Genomic DNA, 14,127 nt, shown 5'->3' with positions numbered 1-14,127 from the left:
GTAAGCCTGAACCACACACACACACACACATATACACACTCTTCTAAGCACGGGAACAATAAGACATCCATTAACCATTATCGGCTTTGGCAAATCTATCCTTTGTTTACATTTGTTTGAGAACCTCTAAGCAGAGATGTTAACCTTAAACATGCACTATGACCCTTACATTTAAATTTACACTTTTAAATTGTTGTCAGATGTTTTGACATGATAAAACAAAAGTAGAAGAAATTGCATTCATTAAGTTACAGTGAGTAGCTAAGGATTTAACTGCAAAATCCAGTCAAGCAGAACACAGTACCTTGTTGCAACTGATGTGCCTTCAATGGAGTACTACAAAGACTGAGTCAAAAAAACGTCCCACTGGCTTCAGAAAAAAAGCTGAATTATCACACACAAAAACAAGTGTTTATATATTATCAAAACTCAGTAATGGTGGGAAGCATCTTTAACCTTGTCACCATAATCAAATCTCTCTTCACTTAGGCTTTCTTCAATGAGCTGAGAGCTTGTCAATAGCAAGCAATCCCCTTAACAGCCTGACTGACATTTGGGAGCTTTACACTTTCAAAGAGAAAAGCTATCATGACCTGTGAGCCAGGTTAATTATCCTGACTGCAAATACACTGACGCAAAAACTCCCATTACATCACTGACGATATCTTTTTCCACATGTCTGAATGAATGTATGAATTATGGCTGAAGAGATAGGAGATTTCCAGATATATGAACTTTTCTTCGGTGGAAGACAAATAAAAACGAATGGTTGACAATATGCCTAATATGGAAAGCACGTTTCAGAGTATCTATCCAAAATTTTCTGAATGAAAGGAAAGTACTAGAGTGTGCCACCAGAGGGAGGCAGAGTAGCAGAAATTTACCAGAGACATGAGGAAAGTTTAGCATTATAAGGTTTTGTACAGTAATCAGATTTATTTTTTTTTCTGTCCCCGGGCTCCATTAGGAAGCTTATAATCCTACAAGAATTAACCACAATATATTCAACAGGGACAAAAAATGCAGTCTAGTTTGCATGTTGGGAAGTCCTCACTGCAAAAGAGAACTGTCCAAACAATATGAACAGGAAGTAAATAACATTCAAGATGAATTATACATCCCATAAAATGTCTGGTTACTAATCCCCTGAAGTCATTGTTTGGGCCCCTTAGTGTCATTTTTACATTTAATTACCACAAGATTTGTCTGACAGTATTATTTCAGCCCCCAGTCGCCATTCAAAACATCTAGTCTAAGCACAACAACACTATTACCACCTCTTTTATTTTTGTTGGGATCCAGCTCACAAGTGTATTCCCGTGGTCCATTACCTAAGTCAGGCATGACTCTATGCAACACAGTATTGTGCGTGTCCACGCATGACTGTGTGCATGAGTGTGCTTACGTGTGTGTAGTGTGTCTGGTGCGGTGGTACCTCTTGATAGGCAAGCAGATGTTTTTGGGAGGCCAGCGCTGCCAGGTTGAGTCTGAAATGGTTCTTTAGAGACCATTACCCAGCTCCTCTGATGGCAGTCAAATAGCTATCATTACTACGCAGCCTGGGGAGGGAGCACGATTGTCAGGGAGAGAGAGAGAGAGAAAGAGAGAGAAAGGAGGGGAGGGGGTGGAAGGAGAAAAAAGCTTGAGTTTAAAAAGGAACATTTCAGAGTTAACAGCCCCCCAGCTTTTTCTACCCTATTAACCGCAATGCTGCTATTCCCCTGCTCTGTCGGGAGCAACCCTGCCATCCCCAATACCACCAATATACGTAACACCCTTCTTTCTTGCTCTCCTTCTTCTTCTCTCTCACTCTACCCGGCCTCTTCATCATCCCTTTCATTTTTATCCCGTCTCCCGCACTCCCCTTAACCTGTGATCTTCTCTTCCCCTTCTTCTCTCCTCCATCTCACCCCATGCTCAATTTTTTCCCACCCTCATCTGCTCAACTGTGAATTCTGCATCTTTGGCTCTGTAACCTTGTTTTATCCTGTCATCAGAGCAACAATACCATGTTTCAGTTAAAATGTGGCTGAGGTAGTTTGTTCCCTTTTTTATCTACACTAGTACTCCATTGAAATGAGGTATTTTAGAATGACTTGTACTTGTTTTTCCTCAATTGAATTAATTGCTTCTGCTTGTATTACTGTTGTTTTTCATTAAAAAAATCTTTTAAATGAATAAATGCAATTTTTATGTATTTTTTCTTTGTTTATCCACATTAGTGTATTATTTAATTTTTTTATTGTATCTACTTGCATTTGTTTTCTCTCTTGCATTAAGCTCTTCTGCTTTGTAATTCTCTTTTATAATTCGCTTTGGAGAAAATGTGTGCTAAATGAATAAATGTAAATTTAATGTATTCTATTTCTTCTTTTAGCATGAGTCATCTGAACAAAGATGGAGAAATCCAGACCAGATCAGCACAGGGTTGATGGCTGAAGATGCCACCAGAGCTTTAGCGTACAGCTGCAGTAGCCATGCATCTGTGGGTGACCTCCTTGTCCACCACGGGAGCAGCTAAATTGTATGTCTGCTGCATAATTCATAAGGGGTAAACGGGAAAGAGCACCTTCCATCAAATGCAGTGCTTGCGCTGACCTCTAGGTGTCACTATTGCTTTACACGTTGACTTGAAGGGCTCACCAGGGTCCCTTCTTGAGAAAATAAGAGATTAATGCTCGGTTTGTCAGACTTGGTGCCTCTGTGACTGTGAGCATGATGGGATTATACTCACTTGACTATTTTTAATCTTTGTTTTATAGCCCCCCTCTAGAAACAGGACCTTCCAGTCAAAGAAAGATGTGAAACCGGAGTCAAGCAGTTTCTACATCTTAACAGCAATTAAAGGTGCACTAAGTTTTACATATAAAGAAATACCATTAAAATGATTAAAAAGCTGTTTTATTCTGCATGGGGTGGGTTGCTTCTTCATGGGCGCCACCATACTGTGTCATGCAACTGACCAGATTACTATTAGGCCTACTACTACTACTACAACTAATAGTATTGTGTTGACTCTCTATAGAGAACTAATCCAGTGCTCAAGAAACAACAAAACTACAGATACAAAAACAGAGTGTGAAGCCACGTTTAGCAAACAAACTTCATGCATCCAGGCCAGTAGGTGTCAGTATAAAGTCCTGAAGCACTCAATGTTTTTTTAATTTTTGGGTGTGATGCTAAAAGTAAATGTAAACTAACTGAATGCACCTTTAAAAGTCATCAGTGTAGGCTACTACACGATTTCGGACGCTTTTATAATCAACGGTCATTTTCCCACGACTCTGTTGAATTTATAGTCAAAACGCAAGGGAGGCTTGGCGCTAAATATTGCCCTCAACAATTTGGTCTGTTGCCTTATTATTACAACCTAGAATAGACCTATGCTTCCCCCTCAGTAGTGAGGTATTTTTAGATCTCACATCCGTCTATTCAATCAGACAGTTTATTTAAGAACATTTCATTTTGTGCGTGGGCTAATTGACACATCCATATCAACAGGACCCATGTAAATTTCATCCTAATGTAATCAAGCTAATGGTTTATGGCCTAATGGATGCAGATTATAAAAAGAGGATGGATGTTTTATATACAATTTGCACCTAAACTTCGGGCCATTTATTTTGCTGACAAGAAAATGCTTCCCAAAAAGGGACTTGGATGAGAAATGCTTCATGAGGCAGTCACAGCAAAAAAAAAAAAAAAACGTGTGGCAGGAATGAGTTAACAACGCAGATGAATAAAGAACTGTATGAAACTGCCAGCCAATCCGTATTGAGATTAACACTTCGGACCCAGATGATTGGCTAGAGCGGATTCAATGCATGTTCGTTGATAAGTGCAAGATTCCTGGCCCACGTGGGTCGCGTTACCGTTGCGGAGCTGCCATTGGCTGAGAGGACTTCGCGAAGCCCCTCCCCAGCCACTTGATTGGCTTCACACTTCTCTCCCTCTCTTGTTCTCCGTCTGCGGAAATACCCCTGCGCGAGTTGGGAGTCAGCGCGAGCGCCTTCGGCTCGTCGCTTCGCATCTATCAGAGAGCGCGTGAAACTAACACGGTTCTGACATTTGGTGCCGCACCTCTTAACAACCTTAATATGATTTCCTTTAAAAACATGATTATTAGATATGATATTTAACTCTATATTTTCCGCCTTTGCCTGTCTGGAAACACCATACGTGTAGCCCGGGGTGTTTTATTTCATCCTGCTTGTGCTGCAAGGAATTACTGGAGTCAGATTCTCTCTCTCAGTGTTGCTCCCATGCATCCCGTTTATTCTCGGCCAGTTACAGGTTATATTTCGCTGGCAACATACAAATTAGATGGGACATTATAGAATGCATCAAAGTGACGTGCGCCTGCAATTACACGTTGGCCATATAAAGTAGCTTGATCAGACCAGAATCAGAAAAGTGCATAACTGTTAGGGGGTATTTACACATGGTTACTGAATTTTTACTGATTTGACAAACCAGTGTAAATGCCCTATAAGATGCATTTGAGACTGATAGCAATCTGATCACTGATCAATCTGAGACACAAATCAGCCAAATGTAAATGCATGTAGTTCAGGCCATATAATTCCTAGAAAAGCTATCAATTAATATTCCCATGCATCTCAGCTGCACTTGCTCAACTGGTGCATGACACTGTAAGCATGCGGTTCTTATGGCAAAAAATTTTTTTTTACATAAATCATCTGAATTTGCCATGTGACTAACAAATATCAAAAACATTAGATGATGGCACTGTCCAAAAGCAACAACAACAAAAAATAAATAAATAATTAAAATAATTTCACATTTTACAAAAAATATCATACTTAGATATATTTGAATGACCTTTTCCAAATTGTTTCAATTTGATGATTACTTTCAAAGCAGCTGGCAAACTGTGGCATTAGGATGGTCTTTCAGTAACACAGGACAAATTTACACTAAACATACAATAACATCACATGCATTTTCAGGTGGTACAAGAGGATGAACCTCAAACGATTTTAGACTTGTTCACACCTGTATTTACTATTGTTCTATTTCTAACAGATGCAAACAGGGCCTTAGTGGTCCCTTACATGCCTGTCCATTTTAGTGTCCACTTCAGCTTCCAATAAAATGACAATATTGTACTTTGCTGGTGGGATGCAAGGCCTAAGGTCCACAGTGCATGGCGATATTTCCTGTGATGGTTGCCGTGGTGATCGTGTTCTTTTCTCACCAGTGTCCACTGGGTACCAGGTTTTACATCACGTCCGCCCAGTGGAAATGGACCTTGCTGCATGCAGATGCAGAACACTTGATTATATCAAATGCATTCATGCATTCTCTTTCTCAGTTTGCCCACTGTCCTAAGCAAGTATGCATGCAATAAGGGATGGTTTTGTGATTCATCATAGTCAAATGTCCTGAATTGTATTCTTTTTCACACACATGCACAATCCTGTGACTTGCACAGCGTAACACTGATGAGAATGCATGCACACTGGTGTAATTTACATATAAACACATCCATTAAGAGATACACATGACTTAAGATGCTTGGTCTGCCTCATTCTGAGTCAGACTAGTGCACGCACACACACACACAAACACATACACAGTCTTTGCCCATGCATTATCCATATCCTGGCTCAGACACTCTCATCACACACACACTCGCACACACACTCCCAGATGCTGCCCTGCTGTGATGCCTGAAGCTAAGCAAGCCAGCAAGATTAATAACGACCCCTGCCTCCCGAAAGGCAGGGCAAAAAATACACTGTTTGCAGAGGGTCGAGAAGGAGAGGGAGAGAGAACGAGAGAGAGAGACTCTTTTTGTTGGCAGGTTAGTGCCATTCACTACCTCTAACACTCACAGACCCTCCCCCTGGGGCCGCCGACATGGATTAATGTGTTTAGTACAATTATTTCATTTATTACTGTCTGGGGCTTTTTTCAGATAAGAACATTTTTCAGGTTGCTAACCATTATTACCTCTAGGACTTGCCAAGCGCGGGGGCTCGCGGTCAGAAGCTCCGCTCTTTTGTTAATGCTTCTGCTAGCATCTGTTTCACAGCTTCGCTACGAGATTGAGAGGAAGAGCGCTCCATCTTTCTCCTCTCGTACATTTCTTTCTCTCGCATTTGCTTTACACAAAATCTGTACAATTTTGGTGTTTGTTAAATGTTGTACCTAATTCTCTGGACATTCCATTTTGTCTGACAAACTCTGTCTGCTGTTCTCGATGTATTTTATTCTTTTCTTTGGCTGTTTTAGCGGTGTAGTGTAGATTATGATTATGTGGAGCAGCTGTATTACTGCAGGATCCTCAGCAGGTAGTCCTATAGTGCTCACCGAACGGCTGCCACTCTGAATGATGATACCTGCTTCAGAGGGTGGCACAGTGCTTAATCTATCACCCTATCTAGTCAGCGCTAGCCCACAAATGTTCTCCTCCTCCCGTGCCTGTTTGTGTGCGTTTTCTGCCTCAAACCATTTCCACTATTTGGCCCTTGTTCCACTTATTGTACATTGCTAATATAAGCTCCCTTAATATTAATTTATATTTAGCCAAGCGTTCTTTGACTACGAATCAACCATCCTATCAGTTTGAATGTGCCCGATTGAGGCTGGTGATGACATCTGAGAAGGTCTCTGGCCTGCTACCTTTCCCCTTCATCAACATTTGTCTCTTCATTGCTTGTTCCTCCTCATCTTGGTTTGTTAAAACAGGGGGTTTCAAACTTTTTGGTGCCAGGGCATATATGTGTACACACACACACACACACACACACACACACACACATATATATATATATATATATATATATATACACACACACACACAAAGAGAGAGAGAGAGTAATTATAGACCTATTCATCTTGTCTCTGAGATAAATGTTAAGCATGATATAAGGATCCTTATTAAATAGTTGGCTTTTATGTTGTCACTGGTCTGAAGCCAAAGCAAACATTGTATCCATATTAACATATTATCTGGAGAATATTTATCTTGTATTAAGCTGACAGTGTAATTTTTCTACCCACTGTAAGAGTAATGTTACATGTATTCACCTTAAATTTTTTTTTGTCAGTAGAATAAAATAATTGTGATGATAATAATACTTCAGAAAGCAGAAAATAATAATAGACAAAAATACACTTATTATTGTTATAATTACTATTATTTTCTCTTAAATTAACATACATACATCTCTTAAATATAACCCATCTTGCAGCCCCCCAGTGGACCTCAGTTTGAAAACCACTGTTTTAAATCACAAAGGACACACTGTAAAAAATGGTCAATTAGTCATGGCAACATAAGGTTTTCCATTACTTTAACTCATCAAATTAATTTAACCAATTTCAAACCAAAGTTATATGAGAATTCACTTGATATTTAAAGTCAGTTTAATATAATTTAAATTGAAATGATTTGTACAGCCAATTTGATTCTACTTAAAAATATAAGGCAGCAACTGACATTTTTCACAGTGCATTCTTAAAGCACAATACAGTGAAATATTGCTACAAAAATGCCACAAGGGGCTTGATGAGGTTTCACTCTTAGAGGAGACCAGAGGATGAAAGTACTGTAGGAATTAAAGCAATAGGAATTGCATTGAATGCTGATGGAAAGAGGCAGCTGGTGATTATGGAAAACTGGTGGGATGCTCCACCCACTGGGTTGATGACATCACCAGCATCATCGTTCATGAGACTCGACCTGCTACGATAGTGTTACCATGGCACCTGCATGGATGGCGCCCTTTCTTTGGGTCCTGAGGGGTAAGAGGGCATATCCAGTCTGGGGTCAGAACCCTCACATCTCATCAATGTGTGTGGGGTCGTTTGAGGGGTAGAGGCGAGTGTTTGAGAAGATATGTGTGTGCGTATGTGTTAAGAGAGGGGGACTTGAGTGATGATGGGATGATACTTTGTCCTGTAGCCCTGTTCTCTGGACTGTGGCCGTCTTTCTCTGGCGTTGATTGAACAGGGGGTCACTGATAATGAAAGACACACACTGCCACCATCTATCTCCCAGTGTTGTTTTGAAGAACCCCCAAACGATTTGTCACGATCACCCTTCCCCCATTCCCTCGCTTTCTATCTCTCCATCTCTTGTCCTCCCCATCCTTTTCATTAATCACCCTGAAAAAGCCCCATCATATAACATTAGCCACTAAAGGGTCATTCTGGGCCTGTAGAAACAGTTCCACTCCTGTGCCAGGGGTATCATGGTCATTGGCATACTGTAGCATAATCCCAACGCTATAATTAGAGTTCTTGTTTTCATGTTCGAACAATAAAAACTGCTTACCCAGATGGCAGGAAGTCATGGCTTTTGCTCTGAATGAGGAAAACGGATTGCAGAACATGAAAAACAGGTATTTCCCAACAATGGAAACAATGACATGACACTCTTTCACCATCCTCCCTGCATGATTAATATTCTTTTGCAACACACATTGCAAGAGCTGACTTGCTCAGAACGTAGCAGGACGTCCAATACTGTCCTGTTGACAAAGCATCAAAATTCAAGGAACATTCCGGGTACAGAACAAAATACAAGCGACGGCCATTGTGGCATGATGTTAATTACGACAAAAATTAATTTCCTTTTTTTTAAACACATGAATTGAAATATTTGCTCTTTCAAAAGTATATCCACAAGATATGAACAATATGCATGGTAATGCTATTTCATTATGGAAAATCGCTTATAACCTTTTCTTGGTAAAGTTATATACAATTGTAGTTGTAACTTCATTGCCATGACAAGGTAATGCCACAAAATCACTGTAAAAATTATGATCTAAACAGTTTTGCAGCTCAAATAAAACTCAAGTTTTAACAAAAGTAAGTGCTTTTATAAAATAGCAATACTTCACATTCCTGCTTTTAAATCCTCTAAATTACTGGTGCCATTTACTTCAATTATAAGTACCTAAATGTAGCCTTGATTTTTGCTTTAAAAAAAAAAGTTTGAGTATTTTTTGTGATAACCAACATTATACCATGTATGCTGTCGACTGAACTTAACCTGAAATATTCTTAATTTAACCCGAAATTCTTAATAAAGAAAATGTACAAGTCGAAAATATTTTTTGTGGTAATGAACATTATACTACAAATGCTCTTGATTGAACTTAACTTGTGTTAAATCTGAAATCTTCCTTTAGGCATGTGTGAGTTGCAAAATCACATCTGTGGTCCCTGAATTTTCTTTTCCGGAATGTTTAAGTGTTCACTAATCCATATAACAGGATTTCAAATCCAGCTCAAGTACAGTTTCAAAACAAGGAAAAGGCTAAGATTACATGGCAATGCAAAAAAGCGCATTCCTATTGTCACTAGCCCGTTTGCGTACTCCCACATGTACATCTGGCTCGCTGTGCAACAGCAGCTTGAGATAATGACAAGAAAACAAGCGTGCCTTCAGCAGGACAACACATTTGCTTGGACCTACTAGGGTTTTTCTGCTTTCCCCCTCCTCCGTTTTCATCCTTTCCGACTTGCTTCCTTTTTTCTTTTCCTCTCTCTCCAGGCCCAACGTCTGTCACTGTGAGGTAGATAGACTGCACTCGTATCTTCTCGGGGGTCTAAATGCCACCTGGCACCATCCATGGATGGGCCAATCTATTCTCATTTTCCCGGCATATGCAGGGGGGCAGGTGGGTACAGCAGGAGGGATGCTCCCTAAGAATTCAACAGATAATAATGAGGAAAAAGGGTGATAAAAGAAAAAGTAATGCACAGAAATGAACAGCCGTTTTTTTTTTTTTTTCATGTGCACACGTGTTTTTCACATCACTGAAAAGATTTTATTTGGTTAGAGAAACTTGTAATTATATCAGAAAAAATGTAATTGTAGCTCTATTTCTCGTAACTGTGACTTTATATCTCTCAATTGTAATTTAATGTCTAATTTTAAACACACAATTATCTTTTTTTATTTATGTTCTGAGACAGCTTCCATAGTATATGACTGTACATGATGTACATGTTTTTTTTTTTGTTTTTTTTAATAAATATACATTTGAGATTTTCTCAAATAATTATGACTAAATATCTCACAATTTTATATGTTTTTTTACAAAAACATCTGCTCATTGGATATGCATCTCAGGTGCTCTGTGTGGAAATCAGACATATGATATTTTATTAAAAAGAACCAAACTATTAAGAATTTAGAACCACCATTTAGCAAAATAACGTGAATGAGAGAGAATTGCATGCATGTAATTTCCGTGTTTATACTTTTCCCATCTGTTGTCCTGAGAAAGATGCGAGAGTGCGGAGAAGCTTGAATGAATTCCAGCACTTGCCACAGCTGACATGCTCGTGCCATTCAAGACCACAAGCATATGGGTGATGATAGCCTATGAACACGCTTAAAATGTTCTCCATGCTTTTGGCCCTGGCACAAAAAAACAGTGGAGGCGAGATCCACTCCACTTCCATTGAAAACAGAACTACAGTGCTGAAAAGCAGTATCTACAGAAAGTCTACTGACAGTGAATAGCCGCAAGCTACGGTCCCTCAATAGGCAACACCACCATGCAAAAACAAACGCTCTTAGCATTCATGCACCTTTCAAGGGGCTCCCTGCTCCTTACCCAAATATTTGTCTTCCTTTCTTCCTATACATGTATTTATTTTGCTGATCAATGCCTATATACATTCATCAGTGTAGAACACCACCCAACCTAACACACACACACACATACACTTCCAGCTATAAAAGATTTATCACATGGTGTAATGGGGTACCTGGCGAACAGCATGAGCTGGTAATTAAATACAGGTCTGTAAATGTCACCGTTTTTAATACCATGGCAGCAGTGACGCTATTTTTATTTTTGTTTGGTCTTAATTGTCACCCTCGGTCTGCTCGTTACGGCCGTCCCTGCATTACACCGCCTCATCCTCACTGGCTTTGTACGACGGAGTGTTTCACATTTAAGAATCTCATTCAAAGGCCTTTGTCACTTCGACACACGAGAGGGTGGGAAAGCGAGAGAGAAAAAGAGCAGAAATTAGGAGTCAGAAGACTGATTGAATTAGAGTGTTGGATGGCCATTAAAAGCAGGACGTTTTGACAGGGCTGAAGCACACTAGACTACCTGGTGGGGAAGGCGAACAGGTTGTGGTGGCGGATTCTTGTAGCTGTGTATGGCACACTGAGGTTTGTTTGTTTTTAGCTGTGGACCTAGGAGAGAGCTGGCCATGTGCCCGGGATCAAATAGAGATGGAAACCTGCAGCATGTGCTGTGTGCTTGAGGGTCAGAGTGTGTAAAACACACATACACACACACAGATTAAATAAATAATGCTAAAAAAATAACTAGAGATTAACTTATGTTTAAGGGTGTTTTGGTTTACTTACCATTTCAGGAACACAGGTACTTCCATCTCCATGCATTCAATTACAGTTCATTTTTAGTCAAATAAACAAACATAACAGGTGAGTTGAATTAATGTTCAAACAAGCCTATAAAAATGGGTTGAAAAAAGACATGAAGCAAATAAAATGTAACAAATTGATACTATGAATAATGGGAACAATTTGCATATATACAATACACAATTTAGAAAGTTAGTTCACAAGTTCATTTAAATGGAATTTAAGTCCTGGCAATTTAACATTTCAGTTCAATCAAGAATTTTACCCAAATCATTTTAATTTAACAATTATTTAACAAAATATAAGAGGTCAAGTTTTATTTAGACTTTTTACATTTTGCCCTTCCCTTATAGTTGTAAGGTGGATGTACATTTTTAGAAGTATTTCATTTCTAAAAGAGTCTCTTTCACAAATGTGAGAGCTTATAACAAATACTAGCTAACTACTTTGAAGACTTATATTTAAAGATAATTATATTTAATATATGTAACTAACTAGATCATACAATTATTATTTTTTACATTTAGCAGATGCTTTTATCCAAAGCAACTTACATTGCATTCAAGTTACAGTTTTTACATTTTATCAGCTCTTGCTTTCCCTGGGAATCGAACCCATGATCTTGCCGTTGCTAGCACCATGCTCTACTATTTGAGCTACAGGAAAGCTTTTTAACCAGAATAGTATTTTTCTGGATCTAAAACAGCAAGGGCCTTTAAATAAATTATTTAAATACCTAAATCTAAACAGATTAATTAACTTTAATAGCTGCAAATGCAGTGATATTTTAGAAGCACAATTACAATATTTACTAATATTATAAATAGAAACTTCAATATATAAAATTGTAGAAAATAATTAAAAATAAATCCTTTATATATAAAAATTACTATACTTGTCAGTCTAAAAATGCTGGGCAGAGACTTTTTCAGACTTATTTAAGTCTGAAATTATTTGATATATTGATGCAAGTACAAAAACAGCATAATGAACTGTTGAAACATATTTCTAACATCATCCCACCAGCTGTTTATATTATTGTCCTGTGTGTCTTTGTCTGTTGTCTAATGACAATACGAAGCATTGCAAGAGCATTGCTGTGTTCCGCCATCTCAAACCGGTGAAAAGACAAGATTGCTTTTGTCCGCTGCAACGCTTCCCCCCTGACTCAAGTCTGAGCCCCCACCCTCTGCCAATTAACTGTGTGACCATAATGGATGTTGTTTGGCATGTTTTGCTGTGGGCAGATTGAATTAGCAGCCGGGTGGGGTTCGACTCTGAGCGATTTGAATGATTATCTTAACGTCTCTTACAGCGGTAATGAAACACAGTTATACGTTCCCTCAGTTCTGTTAAGAAACACACACACACACACACACATACCTGAGAGCCAATTCTTGATAAATCAGGCCTACGTGGTGCAAATGGGAGGTGAGGGAGGAAAAGAGGAGGAGGAGGGTGCTGGGAGGGGGAAATCAGACGATACACCGAACAGATGGATCCTGCGTTCAAGCACTTGAGTTCCTGATGAAGTGATTCTATTATGAGACACCCCCTTTCTTCAAGCTTTGTGAAATCTTGAATTGAATAAATGTATCATTTGGGGTGGATTTACCTCTCTCTCTCTTTGTATCCATCCAGCCTTTCCCCTTCTCCATCCGCTCTGTCCCTCGTCCAGAATCTCGAACGTTTCCTTCCCTCTCTGTCTGGAAAAGTGAGAAAGTGAAGGCTTGGAATCGAGGGTAACAGAGCACCAGACACAGCCCAACAGCTTTTAACTTAATTCTGTTTGCATATGAGATCAATTAGCTTTTCAACAGAGTTGTTTCACTGATTATTCACCCCTGTTTTCAATTACTCCACGCTGCTGCGGGATTTGCGGAAAACGGGGCAAATCCGTCCATGCTAAGTATGACTTTTCCTCCGGCTTTGATTGGAGGCAGTGTCAGGGTTTCTTTGCATTGACGAGTGTCTGCTCCTGATACTACTTCCTTCTGTTTGTCATCTACAGTGCTGCTGAAGGAGAATAGTCGCCTTGAGCAAGAGCCCAGCGCTGCGTGTTAATTTCAATTCACTTTACCCGGAATAGTAGGCTACGCAGTTGTCCCACAGGACAACCTTGATACTTGTTATTTGATTCCATCAGGTTGCCAATATTAAATAAACATTATTTGTTGTTGTTTTATTACTTTGAATATCAATTTATCAGTTGTCCATGGCTAAATTTGTTTTAATTTGTGAGATCTTCCAAGATGCTCATAAATCATCACCTCTAATGGATCTATAAAGAAATCAATCAGCCAAGTTGGCACATTTCCATAAGAAATTCAGAGTTTCATCAATTTTTCGTAATACAGTAAGTGCCTCGGTTCAGAGTAGTCTCACAGCTCATTCCCTGGGTTATAAAACACACCATGTTGCAGATTTAGAAACCCCAAACATACTGCAAATCAATCGTTATGAGCACTGCGCCCCGCATAAACGGAGCACATAGAGACCTTTCACGGCCTCCTGTGCATATCATCTCTCACATTATGCTGCAGGCCAAAACAGCATTGTGAAAGAATTCACGTAGCCATTTGCAATAGTCATTTTCTTCTGATATCTAACTCGCGCATAGATCGGCTAAGTTAGGGCTTTTTACATGCCTATTTGCATAGGTTCAGGGTTCAGGCTGCTTATTTTATGAAAACGTATGACTTCCATGGAAATTTGTGTGAGGTGGGTGTATATGT

Source organism: Onychostoma macrolepis, chromosome 12 (assembly GCF_012432095.1).
Source record: "Onychostoma macrolepis isolate SWU-2019 chromosome 12, ASM1243209v1, whole genome shotgun sequence".
Taxonomy (NCBI): Eukaryota; Metazoa; Chordata; class Actinopteri; order Cypriniformes; family Cyprinidae; genus Onychostoma; species Onychostoma macrolepis.
The sequence above is the reverse complement of the archived record's forward strand: the minus strand, read 5'-3'. Positions refer to the sequence as shown.